Source organism: Macaca thibetana, chromosome 4, assembly GCF_024542745.1.
Source record: "Macaca thibetana thibetana isolate TM-01 chromosome 4, ASM2454274v1, whole genome shotgun sequence".
Classification (NCBI taxonomy): domain Eukaryota; kingdom Metazoa; phylum Chordata; class Mammalia; order Primates; family Cercopithecidae; genus Macaca; species Macaca thibetana.
Genome location: NC_065581.1, coordinates 60,899,467 through 60,922,393, shown reverse-complemented (window position 1 = coordinate 60,922,393; position 22,927 = coordinate 60,899,467). Strand labels below are relative to the sequence as shown.

At 40.8% G+C, this 22,927-nt stretch overlaps 1 pseudogene; it reads left to right on the top strand.

Annotated features, from left to right (window-relative positions):
* The first annotated feature begins 276 nt into the window (after positions 1-276).
* On the top strand, positions 277-22,269 carry LOC126953394 (DENN domain-containing protein 1C-like; annotated as a pseudogene).
* Positions 22,270-22,927: the final 658 nt, after the last annotated feature.

The window sequence follows — 22,927 nt, the reverse complement described above, 5'->3', positions numbered from 1 at the left end:
TGAAGAGTACTGAACTTACAGATGTTAGAGTAGTCAATTAAAGCAACAAGCCAAAATGAAAGTAACAGTCAAGTCTTTAATCACTTCCTGTGTTAGCATAGACAAGACGTTAAAAAGAAAGTGCTGCCTCCTCTGGCTGTTTTGCTCCATGGAATTGTGTCTGGAATTGGTGGGTTCTTGGTCTCCTGACTTCAATAATGAAGCCGTGGACCCTTGCGGTGAGTGTTACAGTTCTTAAAGATGGTGCGTCTGGATTTTCTTCCTTCTGGTGGGTTCATGGTCTGGCTGACTTCAGGAATGAAACTGCAGACCTTCTCCGTGAGTCTTACATCTCTAAAAGGTGGCACATCTGGAGTTGTTCATTCCTTCCAGTGGGTTCATTGTCTCGCTGGCCTCAGGAATGAAGCTGCAGACCTTCGCGGTGTTACAGCTCACAAAGGCCGAGAGGACCCAGAGTACACAGGAGCAAGTTTTATCCTGAGAGTGAAAAAAACCAAGCTTCCACAGAGTGGAAGGGGACCTCAGCGGGTTACCCCTACTTCCACAGGTCTCCTTTTATTCCCTTATCCGGCCTCACCCACATCCTGCTGATTGGTCCATTTTACAGAGTGCTGATTGGTCCATTTTACAGAGTGCTGATTGGTCCGTTTTGACAGAGTGCTGATTGGTGCGTTTACAAACCTTTAGGTAGACACAGAAGTTCTCCAAGTCCCCACCCGTCCCAAAAGCACAGCAGGCGTCACCTCTCACTGGCACTGGCCGTGGGACTTTGCAGCACCTAGCCTGGGCACTGGGAGCCCAGAGGGAGCTGGTGCCAGACAACCAAGAGGAAAGGAGGGGAAATGAGAAAGAGACTGAGACCTGCCATCGTGGCGAACGGCCCCGCCAAGAGGGAACAGTCCACGGACAGGACCTAGCCTCCGATCAAGCTCAGCAGGCGCTGGCGCCGGCCGCGCTGAGTGGGGGGCTTGCGGAGGCCCTCTCACCTTGAACCCGCGCCGGTACGCGCAGCCCCGGCTCCCGCTCGCGCCTCTCTCTTCACACTCCCCCCACCCCGACCAGGGGGAGCCGACTCCGGCCTCGGCCAGCCCCAGAGAGGGGCCCTCATAGCAGAGTGGCAGGCTGAAGGGCTCCTCAAGCTCCAGCGCGGCCAGAGCAGACGGGGAGGCCGAGGAGGCAACGAGAGCGAGCGAGGGCTGCTAGCACGTTGTCACCTCTCAGAAGGGCACATGAGTTGAGGGCCAGGTGGACCAGCACAGAAGTGGTGGTGTCTCACTGCGGAACAAAAGGCTACTGTAGTTTTTTTTTTTTTTAAATTTATTTATTATTATTATACTTTAAGTTGTAGGGTACATGTGCATAACGTGCAGGTTTGTTACATATGTATACTTGTGCCATGTTGGTGTGCTGCACCCATCAACTCGTCATTTACATCAGGTATAACTCCCAATGCAATCCCTCCCCCCTCCCCCCTCCCCATGATAGGCCCCTGTGTGTGATGTTCCCCTTCCTGAGTCCAAGTGATCTCATTGTTCAGTTCCCACCTATGAGTCAGAACATGCGGTGTTTGGTTTTCTGTTCTTGTGATAGTTTGCTAAGAATGATGGTTTCCAGCTGCATCCATGTCCCTACAAAGGACACAAACTCATCCTTTTTGATGGCTGCATAGTATTCCATGGTGTAGCTGTGCCACATTTTCTTAATCCAATCTGTCACTGATGGACATTTGGGTTGATTCCAAGTCTTTGCTATTGTGAATAGTGCTGCAATAAACATACGTGTGCATGTGTCTTTATAGCAGCATAATTTATAATCCTTTGGGTATATACCCAGTAATGGGATGGCTGGGTCGTATGGTACATCTAGTTCTAGATCCTTGAGGAATCGCCATACTGTTTTCCAAAATGGTTGAACTAGTTTACAATCCCACCAACAGTGTAAAAGTGTTCCTATTTCTCCACATCCTCTCCAGCACCTGTTGTTTCCTGACTTTTTAATGATCGCCATTCTAACTGGTGTGAGATGGTATCTCATTGTGGTTTTGATTTGCATTTCTCTGATGGCCAGTGATGATGAGCATTTTTTCATGTGTCTGTTGGCTGTATGAATGTCTTCTTTTGAGAAATGTCTGTTCATATCCTTTGCCCACTTTTTGATGGGGTTGTTTGTTTTTTTCTTGTAAATTTGTTGGAGTTCTTTGTAGGTTCTGGATATTAACCCTTTGTCAGATGAGTAGATTGCAAAAATTTTCTCCCATTCTGTAGGTTGCCTGTTCACTCTGATGGTAGTTTCTTTTGCTGTGCAGAAGCTCTTTAGTTTAATGAGATCCCATTTGTCAATTTTGGCTTTTGCTGCCGTTGCTTTTGGTGTTTTAGACATGAAGTCTTTGCCCATGCCTATGTCCTGAATGGTACTACCTAGGTTTTCCTCTAGGATTTTTATGGTATCAGGTCTAACATTTAAGTCTCTAATCCATCTTGAATTAATTTTCGTATAAGGAGTAAGGAAAGGATCCAGTTTCAGCTTTCTACTTATGGCTAGCCAGTTTTCCCAGCACCATTTATTAAATAGGGAATCCTTTCCCCATTTCTTGTTTCTCTCAGGTTTGTCAAAGATCAGATGGCTGTAGATGTGTGGTATTATTTCTGAGGACTCTGTTCTGTTCCATTGGTCTATATCTCTGTTTTGGTACCAGTACCATGCTGTTTTGGTTACTGTAGCCTTGTAGTATAGTTTGAAGTCAGGTAGCGTGATGCCTCCAGCTTTGTTCTTTTGACTTAGGATTGTCTTGGAGATGCGGGCTCTTTTTTGGTTCCATATGAACTTTAAAGCAGTTTTTTCCAATTCTGTGAAGAAACTCATTGGTAGCTTGATGGGGATGGCATTGAATCTATAAATTACCTTGGGCAGTATGGCCATTTTCACGATATTGATTCTTCCTATCCATGAGCATGGTATGTTCTTCCATTTGTTTGTGTCCTCTTTTATTTCACTGAGCAGTCAACATAGTGCTGGAAGTTCTGGCTAGGGCAATTAGGCAAGAGAAAGAAATCAAGGGTATTCAGTTAGGAAAAGAAGAAGTCAAACTGTCCCTGTTTGCAGATGACATGATTGTATATTTAGAAAACCCCATTGTCTCAGCCCAAAATCTCCTTAAGCTGATAAGCAACTTCAGCAAAGTCTCAGGATACAAAATTAATGTGCAAAAATCATAAGCATTCTTATACATCAGTAACAGACAAACAGAGAGCCAAATCAGGAATGAACTTCCATTCACAATTGCTTCAAAGAGAATAAAATACCTAGGAATCCAACTTACAAGGGATGTAAAGGACCTCTTCAAGGCTACTGTAGTTTTATGGGCCCAGGGGGCCGGGGGGATGCAGAAGGGAAAGGACTAGGAGTGAAAAAGTACCAAGTACCTTTTTTGAGAGGGAATTTTGCTGTTTCACCCAGACTGAAGTGAAGAGGCACGATCTCTGCTCACTGCAACCACTGCCCCGCCGGGTTCAAGCAATTCCCCTGCCTCAGCCTCCCGAGTAGCTGAGATTATAGGCACCCACCAACAGGGCCGGCCAATTTTTGTATTTTTTGTAGAGACAGGTTTCACCATGTTGACCAGACTGCTGTCGAACTTCTGAGCTCAGGCATCCGCCTACTTCGGCCTTGCTAAGTGCTGGGATTATAGGCATGAGCCACCGTGCCTGGCCGAATCAAGCCCTTAAGGCAGAGTGCAGGAAAATGTCTTCAAGCTTCTTCGGTAAGGATACCTCAAAATGAAGGAGCCTGGGCTTGGAATGCAGATATACATAAAAGCATGGCTGGTCAGGGAGGATTGAATCCTTGGCTCTAATTCCCTTCACAGTTTGCAGTGTATTGGTTGTGCATCAAATCTGGTGTGGGGAGAGCATCTTTCCTCCTTGAGGCCTGCTAGGTAAAGCCTTCGTAATTATCTATGGTTGTGCCTAAAAAAAAAAATCACACATAGGATTTTGACTGCAACCAGGCGCCTTAGTGGTTTATTATAGTAGAGGCTTTTTCATATTCCTCACACTAATGACGACTAAAAACCCTGAACATTGTATGTAAAGCAAACATAAAACTCTGGAAGGTAGAAATAAGAAGGCTGACTGGCTAGGAACCTCAGGACTCAAGGAAAATACGGTTATAAGATCCCTGGATTTTCTTTTTGTCTCTTGTATCCTAGATTTAGAGCTGAAGAAGTCAGTGCTCCTCACTTGGCTTCTACTGACACCATGGCAGGTGTGGCCTCATTGCCTGTGGGTGATAGTGAAAGCCCTGACACTCTGCTGGGCATCCTCTGGCACCACCGCAGTGGGGAAAGGGAAGGTTGCTTCATTACTGCTAGGCTGGGAGTTAAAGTTCCCCTCACGCTATGAAGAGGAAAGTCTAGCTTTCTTTGCTGGCACAGTAGGGGTGGGGCACAACTTTTTCTGTGGGTTTGTTTAGAATAGCTATTTTCTATAAGTTTTCTACCCTGCTAGGCTGCACCTTTCCCGGTTTTTTGGCTAGAAGTAGCTGACTTTTGTGGGGCTTTTTAGTCTATACACATTGGTGTTTCCCAGTTACTGACTTCTTCAGCTCTAAATCTGGAATACATGAGACAAAAAGAAAATCCAGGGATGTCATCACTATATTTTCCCTTGAGTCCTGAGGTTCCTAGCCTGTCCGCCTTCTTTCTATCTCCCAGAGTTTTATGTTTGTTTCATTATTTTTTATTTTTATTTTTGATTTGAGATGGAGTCTCACTCTGTCGCCAGGCTGGAGTGCAGTGGTGCAATCTCGGCTCACTGCAACCTCCGCCTCCCGGCTTCAGGAGATTCTCCTGCCTCAGCCTCCCAAGTAGCTGGGACTACAGACGTGCACCACCATGTCCAGCTAATTTTTGTATTTTTAGTAGAGACGGGGTTTCCCTATGTTGGCCAGGATGGTCTCGATCTCTTGACCTCGTGATCCACCCGCCTCGGCCTCCCAAAGTGCTGGGTTTACAGGCATGAGCCACTGCGCCTCTCCTGTTTGTTTTATATATAATGTTTAGGGTTTTTTGTTGACATTAGTGTGAGGAATATGAAAAAGTGTCTACTACATAATTCCAGAAGTCACCGTCTTTTTCTTTGCATTTCTAAAATTTAAACAATCAAATTAATAAAATACTAAAAATTAAATGGAAACATTTATGGGAAAGGCAATTACCCTTATCTCACTTCTGCACACCCTTATCTCACTTCTGCACACGTCTAGTATTGTTTCTTAGAGAAGAACACTGTAATAATGTGTTTCCAGGTATTTGGGGGTTTATCTCCATATAGTTAAATATGGTAATGCACTTGTTCATTATTTTAAAATGTATAACCTCTAAACGTTATTCTGCTGTGTTACAAAATAATTTAATTTGGTTGCATTGCCCTCGTCTTTATTCTTCTCTCAATCTTATTGGCATATATCATTAATCTTCAGTTCTATGGTTTACCAGTGTAACATCAAGTTACAGTCACACGGTCACTGTATCTATTCATGGGCAGGTCTTCACACTCAGTACTATGGGTCCTCCTTTCCTTTCTTCCACCATTTTCCTCCTCCTTCCATCTGACAACCTCTAACAGCTACACATTTACTTTACTCTTTTCCCTGCCACACTTTTACGTAGTTTTATTTTAAAGCAATCTTGGTGTACTCGGTTTATGTGATGCCAGTTTATATGTGTTAAGCCATATAATAGTTAGGGTCCAGATAGGAGACAGAAATCACATCTGCTATTTAAACAGACAGAATCAGAAGAATTAGTAACAAAATATAAAGTTGTTAACCAGGTAACTGAAAGAGTAAAAAGTGAATTCTAATCATCAAGGAGGTAGCAACTATAGGAAGCAGCTATCACCCTTAAGACTGAGAGAATAAAGAGAAGATAGGAGAATTAGTAAAACTTAGAAACTTAGAATCTTAGAGGAAGGGCCCTGAAAAGCTGAAACTCAAACTACAGAGTTGAGGACACTACTTGACTGGTGCTGGTGTGTTGTGGGGCAGGGGTGTGAGTGTGATAAGCCTGGTTTTGCGAATGTTAAAAAAACTGCACACAAGATTCAGCTGCAGCCATGGAAAGGAACTGCTGCAGCTGGGGGAAAGAAGTATTAATGGAATGATTCTCATAGGAATGGGAAGCAGACAAGAAGAAGTACGTCTCTTCTTCCTCCAGCCTGTAGTCTCCCTTCAGTGCCTTCAAGGGTCAGCTGGCAAAGCAGAACTGTGGTTTGCAGGGTGCCAGGTGCAGCATCACAAAACAGGTTAAAGAAGAGGGTATTTTCATGTTGTTTCACATCTGTTTTTGATGAGGACTGTGTATTTTATTTCTTTTCTGTAAATTCAATTTTCATTAAAGTGTGTGTGTATACATATGTATGTACATACACTTTTAAAGTGTGTGTGTGTGTGTGTATATATGTATATATATTTCCTTTAAATATCTACTTAGGCCAGGGCCAGTGGCTCATGCCTGCAATCCCAGCACTTTGGGAGGCCGAGGCGGGCAGATCACTTGAGGTCAGGAATTCAAGACCAGCCTGGCCAACATGGTGAAACCCCGTCACTACTAAAAATACAAAAATTAGCTGGGCATGGTAGTGGGTGCCTGTAATCCCATCTATTTTGGAGGCTGAGGCAGGAGAATTGCTGAGGTGGAAGTTGCAGTGAGCTGAGACCGTGCCATTGCACTCCAGCCCCAGCAACAAGAACAAAACTCCGTCTCAAAAAAAAAAAAAAAAAAAAAAAAAAACTACGTATTTTATAAATTGTGTGTACAAAATACGTAAACCACTCTATTTATGAACAGATTCAGTTTATTTTAACCCATATTCAGCTACTCTAAGAATTTTAAATTTCATTTATTAGTGGCAGCCTGAAGGGCGTAAGGAGTGCAAAGAAAGACTGAGTTACTTGAGGTAGGATGCGATACAGGATATCAAAAATATATCTACATATTCATTATTTCTCAGTTTGGCCCTCAATGCCATCTGATGTTTCCTTGGACCATTAACTGCTCACTTCTATAGGGAATGCTTAGTTCAAACATGTATGCCCATGTTGGCAGAAGATTCTTTGTCTTAGGAGCATTTGAGACAGTAGCAATGAATCATGCTACCTCTAAGTAATTTTTTTTTTTCAGAGATGAGCCATGGAGCCAACCCTTAGCTAAATATTCTGAAAAAACAAAAAAAAAGGAGAAAAGCATCTTCCTTGGAAATGGAAGGGAAAGATGAAATCTGAGATAAAGATGAAATAATCTAGGTTTATGAGCTTATGAGCTTTCTTCTCAATGGTCAGGAAAATAGGGAATGAGGACATTTTGCTTCATTTTGGATGTTTTATTTTATTTAATCTATTAGATCAAATGAATGGCCTCCTCCCAATGCATACATTTTCCATGTATTTGATGGTATTAGATGAAAGAATAATAAATGCCCAGGTGAATCTAAAGAAAGAGAGTTCACATAACACTACTTACTCAACCTCTATAGGAGTGTGGAAGGAAAATGTGCAAAGTAAAATGCATCAACAATTTAGAACTTCATGAAGTGGCAAAGCGTAATTGATTGAGGAAGCTCTTTGACTTTTAGGCCGTGGAAGTCACTCTAGGTATCTCGAGAAATGAGGATTGATATGGTTAGGCTTTCTGTCCCTACCCAAACCTCACCTTGAATTACAGTCCTCATAATCCCCATAATTCCCATGAGTCAAGGGAGAGGCCAGGTAGAAATAATTGGATCATGAGGGCGCTTTCGCCCATGCCATTCTCATGATAGTGAGTTCTTATAAGATTTGATGGTTTTATCAGGGGCTCTTTCCCCTTCCCTTGGCACTTCTCCTTCCTGCTGCCTTGTGAAGAAGGTGCCTTGCTTCTCCTTTGCCTTCCACTGTAATTGTAAGTTTCCTGAGGCCTCTCCAGCCATGCTGAACTGTGAGTCAATTAAACTTTTTTCGTTTATAAATTACCCAGTCTTGGGCAGTTATTTTTATTTTTTATTTTTTGAGATGGAGTCTCCCTCTGTTTCCCAGGCTGGAGTTCAGTGTCACAATCTCAGCTCACTGCAGCTTCTGCCTCTAGGGTTCAAGAGATTCTTCTACCTCAGTTCCTGAGTAGCTGGGATTACAGGTGCATACCAGCACGTCTGGCTAATTTTTGTATTTTTATTAGAGACGGGGTTTCTCCATGTTGCTCAGGCTGGTCTTGAACTCCTGACCTCAGGTGATCCACCTTCCTCAGCCTCCCAAAGCGTTGGAATTACAGGCGTGACCCACTGTGCCCCGTGGGCAGTTCTTTATAGCAGTATGAAAACGAACTAATAGGAATATTTTATTTTATTCTTTATTTTAAAAAGTCTCCATTTTTAAATTTTTAAAGTTTTCATTTTTAATTTAATTTAATTTTTTTTTAAAGGGGGTCTGGCTCTGTAGCCCAAACTGGAGTGTAGTGGCATGACCTTGGCTCACTGCAACCTCTGCCTCCTGGTCTCAAACAATCCTTCCATATCAGCCTCCTGAGTAGCTGGGACTACAGGCCCACACCACCACACAAGGCTAATTTTTGTGTATTTTGTAGAAATGGGATTTGGCCCTGTTGCCCAGGCTGGTCTAGAATTCCTGAGCTCAAGGGAACTATCTCTGAAAGTGTTGGAATTACAGGCATGCGCCATTGCACCTAGCACATTTTCTATTTTTTTAAAAAAGCTTTATTAAGGGATAATTGATATACAAAAAGCTGCACATATTTAATGTGTACAATTTTATTAGTTTTTGCATATGCAAACACTGGCAATAGCATTACCATAATCAAGGTAATAGACATATTCAACACCTTCCAAAGTTTCATTGTGTCCCTTTGGGTTTTTTCCCTAAAGAATACATATCTACTCTCTTAAGAATTTTGGAGACTACAACATGATATACATTATGATGTATAGCAGGCTCCTGGAACGTTTTCATCTGACATAACTGAAACTTTATACCTATTTAACGACAGGTTCTCAAGGAAATGGGATATTTTACAGATATATGTGACAACAAAAAGATCAAGGATCTCATAGGATTTCTTGAATGAATAAAGACTAACTTTTTTAAATTAGCACCTCAGGTGCATCAGGCCCTGTGCCAGATAGTTTATACCCAGAAGCTCATTTAACTCTCCTGAAACAAAACAAAACAAAACAAAATTAAGACAGCATTATTATCCTCATGTCTGAGGCTGAGATATTGTGACTTGATCATAGTTACGAAGCAGGACATGGGAGAGGAAGTGCAGTGTTTGTGATTCCAGTGGCCAGTCTTCTCAACTGGCCCCCTTATATTAATTCCAAGCCTTTAATAACAGCCACTGATACTGAATATATTGGTGAATATAATAGTGAATTCTCTTGCCTCTAGTATTCAAGATAGCCATGGTGATTTAGTTGAACATAAATGAATTATATATATACACGAAAGCTAGTATATATTCTAACAATAATTACTAACTTTAAAGGATAATCAGAACTCTATTCTGTTTGCACTATCTTATCCTATTAAGGTGAAATCATTTCAGATTATTAAATGTGACATTAATGTAGAAATAATTTTATGGCATTTTGCCTTTATACGAAGTAAAAATTATTTGTAAAAAGAGGGATAATCATGTCACAACCTTTATGCAATACATATAGTGGGTGGAAAATGACATTTTAGTTTTAATTAGAATAATTTGAGATTCCTCCTGAGAAGTTTGCCTAAGGTCACAGAACTACGCAGAGATAGAAATACAGCACAGGAATCTCTATTTCTAGCCCAATGATCCACTTAGTTAAAACAGGGCTTATGCTATTCATAAAGCAATGTCATCAGTCACAAATCTAGTTAAGTAAGAGAGGAGTAAAAATTAGATATTAGGAGAAACAACCATTTATGTAATAAATGTCAACCAATCTTTCTTTTTAAACTAATTTCATAATATTATGTATCCATTTCTTAGAAGAAAAGTTTTATAAATTTAGGAAAATAATATAACTATTTTTGATTATCAGTTTCCTTGGTTGGAATGAAATTGCATTTAGAGTTAATTTTGTAAAGCTTCAATGGTGTCTCTAAAATTAGATGTCAAATAATAATAGATTATTATTAATTACACAGATCTCCATGATAATGCATAACCTCTGTAATGTATGGTGTTGCTTTATATTTTATTAATATGAGTGTTCAACACTGGTACTTTAATTCAGAAACTGTTTTTACTTTTTCAGGATTTGTATAATGGTTTATAGGGATTATGATACCCCCTATATTGTTCTCATTTTATTGACTTATTTTAGCAAATGATTTTATGATTAATTTCTCCTTTCTAACTTGCCCTCATTCCTTTTCTTTTCTTTTTTCCTTTTTTCTTTCTTTCTTTCTTTTTTTTTTTTTTTGAGACGGAGTCTTGCTCTGTTGCCCAGGCTGGAGTGCAGTGGCGCGATCTCGGTTTGCATAGGGTTCAAGTGATCCTCCTGCCTCAACCTCCTGAGTAGCTGGGATTACAGGCTTGTGCCACCATGTCCCAGCTAATTTTTGCATTTTTAGTAGAGGCAGGGTTTCACTATGTTGACCAGGCTGGTCTTGAACTCCTGAGCTCAAGTGATCTGCCCACCTCGGCCTCCCAGAGTGCTGGGATTACAGGTGTAAGCCACTTCGCCCAACCTGCCATCATTTCAAGTCTCTAAAAACAATCCTGAAAATTCATTATTTTAAGTTTTTCTCTTTACCTTTAGTATAAGAAGAAATAAAAACTCATTTTATTTCTACTTGTTTTGTTTGCTTACCCAGAAATATTTCTATGTAAGATATTTTATTTTAGAGTTTTTAATTGCCAAATGTTCATTGAACACTTGCACATTTGATGGCGCTTAATTATTTTGGCACAATTTTTTTTTTTTTCTTTTTTGAGACAGAGTCTCACTCTGTCACCCAGGCTGGAGTGCAGGGGGACCATTTTTGTAGACTCAGAGTCTGACCATGTTGCCTTGGTTAGCTCAAACTCCTCGGCTCAAAGGATCCTCCCTCCTTGGCCTCCCAAAGTACTGGGATTACAGGTGTGAGTTACTATGCCTAGCCTTAGCACAATATTAAGCACTTCATAAGGCCTCAATAAAAGTTCATTTTATTTTTATTACCATTACTAGTGTGAGCAGTGCAATATAACTATAGATCAAAGTCTCTGTCTTCAAGGACAGATCTTAAAATTCAGTAATGGAGGAGAAATGGCATTTAGAAAGAAGAGGACACACAAGCCAAGGCTGCGTCCTAGTGTAACTTATCTCTGATGCCTTTGCCTACTTTCTCCTTATCCGCTATCCCCTTTACTTGATAACTAACAGAACCAAAAACTGAAAGTAACTGGGAGAATTTCTGCATAAATGTTAGCTCACAGTGTAATTCCTCGTGCTTGGGAAAATTCCAAATCATGAATATAGACTTTGACCAAGAGATCTTTGGGACAGTCAATATTATTCTTTAGAGAGCTGGCAAAATTTCTAGTCAATTTTAAGAAGAGGCCCTTGGAGTAATTCTGGAGTCCTGAGGCTACTTCAGAGATGAGATGAACTGTAGTTGTGTGTCTGAAAAATAATCCAGATAACTTTAGGCACAATTTACATTTCCTACTAACTCAATAGGCATCTCTAAAAATCCCCAGGAAATAGTCTGGACTGACATTTCTGGCCTAGCTTTATGCCAAACCTCATTGCTTAGGAATTGGAGAAAAACTGGTTTTACTCTGAGGAAGTGGTATGTTTGGAGCATGAGGCAGTAACCATTTAACAGCATGTGGGGTCATTAAGATTTCATTAGTTTTTTCTGTGCTACCCAAGTCCACCAATTTTTTTTCAACACCTATTAAGTGCCCAATACCATACTAAATACTTGGTTAAAACACATGTCATAGGTTCTTGTCCTTGACTAGCTTAACAATTTCAAAGGAGCAGGTTTTAAACTGTGTTCATTGCACTTTATGGTTCCAAGAAAGAAGCCCCAGAGCCAATACTGGGGTTGGTATAATTTTAGAATTGCACCTAGCACATAATAAATGCCCAAATTGTATTAGCCTTGTGGGTTTAGGGTTCAACTGAAAAACTTTTATTGGCTTTATACAGTTGATTTATATTTATATATTGATCTTCTGAATAAGACTTTAGTTGAAAAAAGGTTCTGCTGCTAAACAAAGTTTGAAAAACTAATGATCTCAGGTATCTCATTTCAGAGTCTTATTAAAAGTTAATATAAACATTCCATGAAGACTTTACTCAATTTTATAATATTATAGAGTCCCACTTTTGATTAAATGAATGTCTACAAAAAGTCGAAACATTTTGACAAATATGTATACTTTCCTGAGTTTAGAATGGCCCAATTATAGATAATAGGAAAAAAGACTTAGCCATCAACATTATGATACTTTATATGTGTCAAACCTGTACCCGTTTTTGTGAACATTATAAAAGTTAACACGTATTGAGTGCCAGGTACTATTCTAAATCATTTTAAAATATTTTATGTCATTGTATCTTCATAGCCATATTAAGAGACAGGTACTATTTTATAGATGAGGTAATACCTTATTATTTTATTTTACTTTTTTTTTTTTTTTGAGATGGAGTCTTGTTCTGTTGCCCAGGCTGGAGTGCATAGCGCTATCTTGGCTCACTGCAACCTCCGCTTCCTGGGTTCAAGCAGTTCTCCCTGCCTCAGCCTCCTGAATAGCTGGGATTACAGGCACTCACCACTACGCCCGGCTAATTTTTGTATTTTTAGTAGAGGTGGGGTTTCGCCATGTTGGCCAGGCTGGTCTTGAACTCCTGACCTCAAGTGATCTGCCCACCTCAACCTCCCAAAGTGCTGGGTTTACAGGTGTGAGCCACTACACCTGGCTGAGGTAATACCTAAAGACCATAAATATTTAACATGACCCAAATCATGTAGCAAGAAAGTCTCAGAGTTTGTATAAAAACACAAGGCCATCTGAGCTATTAAGTATTATTATCCCAATTTTATAAATGTGGGAACTGGGATCCAGAATTTTTGTCTTAGATTATACAGCTATAAACGATCAGAGCTGGAATTTAAAATAAGATCATCTGACCCCAAATCTGGTATTTAAGAACTGCCATAATGGTTAGAAATCATTAAAACTTAGCAAAATATAAATTGGTTGTTTCTGACAATTGTGTAAAGTGAATACTTAATCAAGAAGTTTAGATACATGTAAAACTATCTTAAAAAGCCTGAATAGACTGAATAGATTACATTTGGTGGTTATTAATGTATCTAAAGAAAGATTACATTAATCTAAAGAAATATTTAACATCTTTGGTGAGATGTATCCCTAAATATTTCATATATTTATGATATTACGAAAAATATTTTTGGTTGGGCGCAGTGGCTCACACCTATAATCTCAGTGTTTTGGGAGACTGAGGCAGGAATACCACTTGAGGGCAGAAATTTGAGATTAGCCTGGGTAACATAGCATGATCCTGTCTCTACAAAATATTTTAAAAATTAGCTGGGCATGCACCTATAGTCCTAGTTACTTGGGAGGCTGAGGCGGGAGGATCACTTGAGCCCAGGAGTTCGAGACTGCAATGAGCCATGATTGCACTATTGCACTCCAGCCTGGGCAATAGAGTGAGACTCCATCTCAAAGAAAAACAAATATATTTAAAAATACTTAATCCTGATTATTTGCTGCTAGTATATAGAAATACTTAAAAAAAAAAAATTTTTTTTTGTATATTGATCATTGCAATTGACTGGATGTTTATGTCTCCCCCATAAAAGTTAGTTGAAATTCTAACTCCTAAGGTTATGACATTAGGAGATGGGGCCTTTGGTGATCCCCTCATGAATGGTATTAGTGTACTTATAAAAGGGACCCCAGAGAGCTTGTTTGACCCTTTTGTTATATGGAATTCCAGGGAGAAGATGTGCATCTACAAGGAAGTGGTCCCTCACCAGACACTGAATCTGCTGGTATCCTGATCTTGAATTTATCAACCTCCAGAACTGTGAGTAATAAACTGTTGTGTATAACCTACTTGATAGTATTTTTTAATAGAAACCTGAACAGACTAAGATTTCTATCACAAATAGAAATCTTACTAAGCTTACATATTAGTTCTAGATTTTTTTTGGTAGATTCCATATATTAATATTATCTATTTCTTTTTGAGTAAACTTTGGTAATTCATATTTTTTGAGGAAATTTAAGTTAACACATTTGTATCAAAGTGTCCGTGATTGCATTTTAAGTTGTACATAATTTATCTATTGCTATGTAATAAATTACCACAAACTTAGTGGCTTAAAGCACAGATTTATTATCTCTGTTTCTGAGCATCTCCTAGGAGTCTGGGCATGGCTTAGCTAGGTCTTTCGCTTAGGGTCTCACAGGCTGCAATTAAAGTGTCATCTAGGACTGGATTCTTATTAGGGAAATATATTCCTCCAAGCTCTAATGGGTTGTTGGCAAAATTCATTTCCTTGTGGTTGTAGGACTCATGGCAGCTTGCTTCTTAAAAGCCAGCAATGGAGAGAGAGAGAGAGAGAGAGAAAGAGAGAGACTAGCAAGTCTCTCATGTAACCTGATACATGTAAACACGTATATCTCATTGCCTTCACCACTGTGGGGCCTGGCAAGCATAAAATCTACAGGATAGGTTGGCAGGCTGGGGAGCCAGGAAATAGTTGATATTGCAGCTTGATTCTGAAGGCAGTTTGGAAATAAAATTTCTTATTTTTTGGGGTACCTCAGTTTTTTCCTAAGACCTTCAGTTGACTGGATGAGCCCCACCCACATTATGGAGGGTAATCTGCATTATCAAAAGTCTACTTATTTAAATGTTAATCTCATCTTTAAAAAAAACAAAAAACCCTTCATAGCTACATTTAGGTTGGCGTTTGCCCAAATATCTAGGTACTATGGCCTAGTCAAGTTGACACATGAGATTTATTGTCACATCACCCAGCTAATTTCCAGATTGCTCAATTATTAACTTCTCATTTCCAATGACCTGCCTGCTCCAATTATATATCTATTCCAAAATTACATTCAGAGCCTGAAAATCACCAGGCAGGATCTACTCCAAAGTCACTAATTCAAATAGTCCACTTCCTGACCAAAGTCCCTTATTATTTCAGCTTATGTGTTCAAGTACTTTTATGGTAAAAGTTTTTAGAAGAGATAAGAATCTTCAGGCCCTTGATTCTTACTCTTTCCTCTATCAGTCAGGGCTCTTCCTTATCTATCTTGGATGTCATGGTCAAGTTCTTAAATTACTCTCTTGTAAAAATATTAAACATTATTTTTCTATCTTTCCATCATATCTTCTTGGTGAAAGCAACATGGGGTGAATCCACATATTTTCTCCAAGCTTGCTTCTGGCTATCTGAAAACTACTGGAGAAAAGACACAAGAGTGCAGAATTCACTAAGAATTTATGTTCAACAGGCTCAATGGTTTTCAGTTGCCTGACAGCTATGTATTTCGTTCATTAGCTAAATTTCTCACTTTAAATTGACTAAAAAAAATACACTCTCATCAAACTTCCACATCCACCTTCACCTTGTCACTCTCATAGTATTTTTTCACCTCCTACGTCTTCAAGAAAACAAGAGCTCCTCTACAGCTAGCAGCAAGAGTTCTAGTTGCTGCTCACGCCTTCATGCTTAGCAGTAGTAATGGCTGCTTACAGTTGCTCGTCACTGGGAGTTTTACTCCTCCTTGTCAGTTGCCTTAATCCCTTTTCACATGTTGGTAAGTACTACCTTCATTAAGCTTTCTTTGATTAAACCTTTGGGTGTGCCATCTATTTACTTATGTAACCCTGACCAATAGAAAATCTTAAATCAGCCTTTTGCCCTGTCATCATCACTGTATGCTCCAGTTGCATACATTTTAACACAGACTTCTCTAGAGCTAAACCAGATATTAGGCCAAAGGTGAAAGACGTGGCACAATTTTCACCTACATGCCCATGGCTGATATTATAGATCATGGCATGTATTCCTACTGATCCTTCCCGCTTACAGCTAGGCAATTCATGAATAGATTGGTTTAAATTTTGCCTTTTGCAAGTTGCATTCTTCCAAAGTAGTTTGCTTTTTACATAACCTCAAAATTTTCTGCCCTTGTCATTCTTAGTTTGATTAATGGACATGTTGTGATAGTTATAAACTTGTTATTTTTGTATTTATTAATTATTCACTTTTGAATTAACCTGTACCTTAGTTTTGTAACTAATTGCTTTTTTTTTTTTTTTTTTTTTTTTTTTTTGAGACACATTTTTGTTCTGTTGCCCGGGCTGGAGTGCAGTGGCATGATCATGGCTCATTGCAGCCTTGACTTCCTGGATTCAAGTAATCCTCCTACCTTAACCTCCCAAGTAGCTGGGACCACAGGCATGTGCCACCATGCCCAGCAAATTTTTTTTTTTTAATTTTTGGCAAAGATGAGGTCTCTCTATGTTACCCAGGCTGGTTTGAAATCCTGTGCTTAAACTGGTTTTATAACTAAGTCTTAATAATTGGAGAACTCTGAGTTTATCCTTGTGCATAAGAAGGACATAGGTATAGAAAAATTTATTGAATTTGCTTATGACAGGTTGGTATAAAAGTCCGATTACATTATAATAATGGGCTTATCAAATATTTATTAATATTGAATTATTTTTTTTTTTAAACATAGTCTTGCTCTTGTCGCCCAGGCTAGAGTGCAATGGCACCATTTCAGCTCGTTGCAACCTCCACCTCTTGGATTCAAGTGATTCTCCTGCATCAGCCTCTCAAGTAGCTGGGATTACAGGCGCCCATCACCATGCCCAGCTAATTTTGTATTTTTAGTAGAAACAGGATTTCACCATGTTGTCCAGGCTGGTCTCGAACTCCTGACCTCAGGTGATCCACCCGCCTCAGCCTCCCAAAGTGCTGGGATTACAGGCATGAGCCACTACTCTCGGCTGGAATTTATGTTTTATTGTACATAATATTTATTTTTTGGATGATTGGGTAACAATGATGCCAGTTTGATGCAATCTCCATATGAAATGCCCCCAAACACAGTATCATTACCTTAAAGATTAGTAGAGATATGCATGTATTTACATTGCAACATTAACAGAAACCACATTTAGAAGACAGAGCATGCATATGTTCATGTGGAGTCCTTGACTGTATTTCATCTTACATTAAGCCAGGAGGATGTCTACGGTTATCTAGCGAGCTGGCCTGCTCATTAAATGTCCTGGAGGTGCATTTTATCCATCTTTTGGTAGGACCTCTGCTATATTCCTACCTGTGTCCCTCCCACTTTCCTAGACTCCTGAAGAAGTTTACAGCTTATAAGAAAATGTTCTTGCCCTTCTGTTAACAGTGCACCTGCCCAGTAGACCAGATGCCCAGGGGTCCTGCCCCTGCCAACCAAGTTTTCTCATTTACCAGGCTTGAAGTTGAGGCTGTCTTTAGTGACATCAATACAAATGTCTCTGTCATTATTTACTTGTTTCATGGACTTGATTCAACTAACATGTATTTATTACCCTTTATATGCCAGGCCATCTTCATGATACTGAATATTAAAAGATAAACAAAATGAGGACTATTTTTGCAGTAAATTTGAAGTCTATATCAAAATTATGTAGAAACACATTAACAGAGAATTAAGTCTATGTTAAGAACAAGAAAACCCTAAAAGTAATTTAGTGTATTGGGAGGCTGAAATGGGAAGATGACTTGAGGCCAGGAGCTCAAGACCAATCAGTCTGGGCAACATAGCCAGACTGTATCTCTACAAAATAAAATAAATAAATAAATAAATAAATAAATAAAGCTGGGTGTGATGGCATGCACCTGTAGTCCCTGCTACACAAGAGACTGAGGTGAGAGGATTCCTTGAGCTCAGGAATTTAAGGCTGCAGTGAGCTACGACTGTGCCACTGTATTCCAGCCTGGATGACAGAGAGAGATTCCATCACTAAAAAATAGAAAATAATGGCTGGGCACAGTGACTCATGTCTGTAATTCCAGCACTTTGGGAGGCTGAGGCAGGTGGATCACCTGAGGTCAGGAGTTCGAGATCAGCCTGCCCAACATGGTGAAACCCCATCTCTACTGAAAATACAACAAGTAGCTGGGCGTGGTGGCAGGCACCTGTAATCCCAGCTACTTGGGAGGCTGAGGCAGGAGAATAGCTTGAACCTGGGAGGCGGAGGTTGCAGTGAGCCAAGATCGTACCACTGTACTCCAGCCTGGGTGACAAGAGCGAAACTCCATCTCCAAAAAAAAAAAAAAAATACTGTCATGTGTTGCTAAATGATGCAGCTATATTCTGAGAAATGTGTCATTAGGTGATTTCATTGTATGAAAATCATAGAGTGTATTTACACAAACCTAGATGCTATAGCTTGCTACACACCTAGGCTATAAGGTATAACATATTGCTCCGAGGTTACAAACCTGTATAGCACATTACTGTACTGAATACTATAGGCAATGGTAACACAATGATAAATATCTGTGTATCCAAGCATAGAAGAGGTACAGTAAAAATATGGTGTAAAATATTTTTAAAAAATGAAGCCATGTGCGATAACTCATGTTTGTAATCCCATCACCTTGGGAGTCTGAGGCAGAAGGACTGCTGGAGCCTAGGAGCTTGAGACCAGCCTCGACAAGATGGGGAGACCCTATCTCTACAAAAGTTTTTGAAAACTAGCCATGTGTCATGGCATGTACTTGTGATCTCATCTACTTGGGAGGCTGAAGTCTGAGGATCGCTTGAGCCCAGGAGGTTCAGGCTGCAATGAGTAGTGATCTTGCCACTGCACTTTAGCTTGGGTAACAGGAGCAAAACCCTATCTCAAAAGAAAAAAATGTATATTAAAAAAAATGGTACCATGAATGGAGCTTGCAAAAAGGCAAGTTTTTCTGGGTAAGTCAGTGAGTGAGTGGTGAGTGAATGTGAAAGTCTAAGATATTACTGTACACTACTGTAGATTTTATACACATTGCACATTTAGGCTATACTAAATTTATTTTTCAAAATTATTCTTCCTTCAATAATAAATTAACCTGAGCTTACTATAACTTTTGTACTTTATCAACTTTATAATTTTTTCAAATTTTTTACTCTTTTGTAATAACACTTAGCTTAAAACACAAACACATTGTACAGTCAAACAAAAATATTTTCTTTATATCCTTATTCTAAAAGCTTTTTTTCTATTTTTACATGTATTTTTTACTTTTAAAGCATTTTTGTTAAAAACTAAGACATAAGTACACACATTACCCTAAACCTATACAGGGTCAGGGTCATTGATATCATTGGCTTCCTCCTCCACATTTTTTCCCATTTCAAGATCTTCAAGGGCAATAACACACATAGAGCTGTCTGTCATCTCCTGTGATGACAATGCCTTCTTCTGGAATACATCCTGAAGGACCTGCCTGAATCTGTTTTACAGTTAACTTTTTTCTTTAATAAATAGTATACTCTAAAATAACAATTAAAAATATAATATAGTAAATATATAAATAAGTAACATTTATTATCATCAAGTTTTATGTACTGTACATAATTGTACATACTATAATTTTATATGACTGGCAATGCAGTAGGTTTGTTCACACCAGTATCCCTACAAACATGCGAGTAATGTGTTGCCTTGCAACATTATGACAGCTATGATATTGCTAGGCAATAAATTTTTTTCAGCTTCATTATAATCTTTTCTTTCTTGCTTTCTTTTCGTTGTCGTCGTCTTCTTCTTTCTTTTTTCTTTTTTTTTTTTTTGTGAGACACAGTTTTACTCTGTTGCCCAGGCTGGAGTGCAGTGGCATGATCTTGGCTCATTTCAACCTCTGCCTCCCAGGTTAAAGTGATTCTCATGCCTCAGCCTTCAGAGTAGCTGGGATTACAGGTGTAATTACAGGCATAATTACAGGTGTGCCACCATGTCCAGCTAATTTTTGTATTTTTAGTAGAGATGGGGTTTCACCATGTTGGCCAGGTTGGTCTCAAAAACTTCTGACCTCAAGTGATCCAGCCTCCTTGGCCTCCCAAAGTGCTGGGATTACAGGTGTGAGCCACCACACCCAGCCTTTTTTTTTTTTTTTTTTTTTTCTATTAACAAGTCTTCTCACTTTTATTTTCCATTTATCATGCTCATTTTTGTCAGAATCATAGCCTGCTTCTTTAAAATTGACAACCAAGATTCACTGGCAAACATCCTTTGTCCTTGGACCATATAATCCCAGCTTTTGCCCTTATGTGGGGTTTTTTTTTCCTCCCAAGCCCACAAGTTTCCTGGAGCCAACTTTTGCAGCTCAAAATTGTTCACATGATTTTATACTTTATGGCTTTGAGCCATGAACACTTGTACAATGTTGTTTTGCCACTTTCCATTTTATGTGGGGATTATTTCCTCCCGGAATACTCCTTTTGTATTAGCCAAAGGAGTGAAAGTTTGTGTTGATTTCTTAGATGGTGCATGGAGGGTTGTGGACATATTTGAGACACAGAGATGGACAGATGGCAAGATGAAGTTGTCTTTTGAGATAAGAGGATTGAGCTCTGAAATGCCCAGGGTCCAATCAGCCTCAGGTGTAATTCTCCCTTCGTGCTTCCATAGGCCAAGAGTAGCTTGAGGGGGATGCAGAGCCTGCTAATGTATAAGGTAAGACCAGCCAAAGGCTAATGTCTGGGGGGTGTGGGGGGGGCTCCCAGATCAGGCATTCTCTTCCTCAGATGGGGATTCTGGCCTCCAGAGGAGGTGCTTGGTGAGGGCCCAGCCCTCACCAGCCACTCACATCACCTGCAGCAGCACCTGCCTGTCACTCAGCACTTTTAACAGGTGAGAACACCCCTTCCGCCATAGACACACTTGGTATTATCACTGAATCCTCCACCCACCACAGTCCCCATCCAGACATCTTGCCTCCCTCATCACTTACCCTAATATTTGGCACCCACTTCACACTCGCCCTCTTCCAACAAGCCTCAGCCCCCTGATTCTGCAGCTCCTGAGGTCCTGTCATTCCCCCCACTTTGCAGAACCAGCCCCTCCACCCCAGCAGGAGACTCCAGCTGGAAGAGGAACCTTCTGAGCCGCCAAGGGAGGGGCAAATCTAAAGGGGAGCACCAATATTGAAAGCAGGAGCCACAACTGATGGGGATAAGGGTCCCCAAACTCCAGAGCAGCCTGGCCAGGGCTGGGGCTCTCAGGCAAGTACCTAAGACTGCCCATCATCACCCAGAACACCTCCTCTGAGTCCTGAGGATGAGGGGGATCTATGGGCAAAAGAAGCTATAGGCAGCAGCATCTTGAGGTCTAGAGAACAACTGGATTTGTTGAGTGAGATTCTGGACAGTTGGAGTGTTGGAGCCAAGAGTGCAGGCAGCCTGAGACCAGGCCAGAGTTTAAACTGCTGTCACAGAGGGGACCTAGACAGTTGATTTATCCTGGTGGATGCCCTGCCTCCTCCCCAAGGTTTACCCGAATGGTCTATCCAACTTGCCAACCCCTCTGCCATCTAAAGGTCAACAACTTGCCTATCTCTCCACCCTGCCCAGCCCAACATACCAGGAAGAGCAAGATAGCAACTAGACAATGAGAAACTGCCAGAGGAGCTTCAGCCCCTGTCCCTGCCTGCAGACCTGCCGTCTCTGCAAAATACCTCATCTGTGGATACTACAAGCTCCTCCTCAAGGAATCTCAAGTCCTAGCTGTCCTAGAGGCTGACCAAGAAGTCATTTCTCCATCTCAGTCCTCAATAGCTCCTGCAGACCCAAGTAGTGGAGGGGACCCCGAACACTCTCCTCTCACAGAGTCCTTAATCCTTTATCCCTCCCCTCCCTACAAGGCAGCCAAAGATTCTAGAGCCCAGGTGAGCCCCAGTTCCAGGCTCTCCACTGTGCCCACCCAGCCCAGCCCTCCAGAAAGCCCCCAAATTCCAGCCCCCACAAAATCCAACTTTGATATTGCCCAGACAGCCCAGCCTCTTGATCCTTCCCCAGATTCTAGTTCTCCAGAGAACCCCAGAGCCCAGCCTCCCAAGGTCCTGCTAGTAGAGCACACTCACTTCCAGTCACTGGAAGAAATGGGAGGCCTGAATTCTGTCACCCACAAGCAACCAGCAAGAGCCCCAGGCCAGGAGCCAGCTCCCAGAGTGGCTGATCTGAAGTGCTTTGACAGTTAAGGATCAAGGGTCAGGAGGAGACTCCTGTCCTTCAATAAAGCCACAAGAGTCAGAAGCTGGTTTTTCCTGGTGAATTTCTCTAAGGCCCTTTCTCTGGAGGGGAACACAACCTACCCACCTCTCACCCTCCAAGGGCAGCCTCTTTAACTGGCTCCTAGAAGGGAGTTCCAGAAAGCCCCCCAATACTCTAGGATCCTTACAGCCTTACAATTCCTCTGCATTTGTGTCTTCCATCTTGGCTAATGCCTCCACCAGCTCAAAAACAAACAAACTTTATTATACTTCACTATTCATTTTATATAAGTTTATAAAAAGTTAGCAGCCCTACCCTCCGTTGCCCTCAGGAGCAGTCTTTGAAACACCTTCTTCCCTGCTGTTCTTAAGAATTGGGTGGATCTGATTGCCCAGAGAGGGCTCTACCTTTCCCCAAGGTCACACAGCCATGAAGTGGGACAAATGGGGGAGAGGGGAACTAGATGGGCAGGCAGCCCCACAGCCCCACACTTTTCTTCTTGGAGTCCTGAGGGACCTAGGCCTCAACTGCATGGGAGAACTGAAAGAAAGGAGAGGGAGTTGTCAGGCCTGCAGTGCACACAGAGGGAAGATGGTTCTACAAGCGAGGAGGTGGATCCCTAGCCCTGACACCCTCAGCTGCAGG